Raw genomic sequence first — 943 nt, forward strand, 5'->3', positions numbered from 1 at the left:
CTGGACGGCTTTAGATATACGATGTGCACAAACGCTAGCTGCAGGTTGAACTTAAACATTGTTTCAGAGTGTGTAGTTGGTGAAAAAAAACAAATACGAGAAAAAGAAAAGCGATGGCTCCTTTTGCAACATGGTGCTTTCAAAGACATGCGGGAAAATTGACATCGCAGACAGACGGCGAACAGCCGTCATCGAATGCTGTCACTAGAAAATTTTTCTTTCCATCTTGATTTCTTCACAGAACTTTCGCGACGAATACCGGCTACATGGAAAGCTTCCGATAAAACTTGTGTTCCGCGTTATTTTCGTTGTGCCCCGTTTCTCTCTATCGCATCCGTTGCTTGTTACACCGCTGTTTTCACGACGCGATACAAAGTGTTCCAAAACGAAGTTTTAGCCCGAACTATGCCGTGAAATAAACACGGACAACGTAAGCCCGACCGAAACAGCGAAAAGCTATTCAAACCAGACTTTCCTTTACATCGCGTCATGTGGTAGGCAGCCGTTTCCTTCAAGTCTGCGTCGTTGTCATACCTTATATGTAGTCGTAAAATTTAGCTTTTACAGCGTAAGCCATAATGTCTGAGAATATGAAACAACCGTTGGGAAAAAATGGGAACATAAGCATTGAAATGGTTGACATATTCGTCGAGATTCCTTACCACTTTCTGGCGTAGCCCTGGTGTTGTTAGGCGGAAGCTTCGCACCTAACTGTTCCACTGGAGGAGCTCTTATCCTACGGCGGGGAGAAATTTCCTCGACAACAGTCATGTTGACAACAGTCACTGACGGGAAATTCCTGCTCTTAGGCCTGTCTGGTGTTGGTAGGTGAATGCTCTAGTTTTTATTAGCAGCTTGCAATGCCATATATATCCACTGATTGCAAACATTCCCGTACATTCAAAGTGACGGTCACTGCTGCATGAAATGTGCACATACCGAA

This window comes from Rhipicephalus sanguineus, chromosome 3 (genome assembly GCF_013339695.2).
Source record: "Rhipicephalus sanguineus isolate Rsan-2018 chromosome 3, BIME_Rsan_1.4, whole genome shotgun sequence".
NCBI classification, from domain to species: Eukaryota; Metazoa; Arthropoda; class Arachnida; order Ixodida; family Ixodidae; genus Rhipicephalus; species Rhipicephalus sanguineus.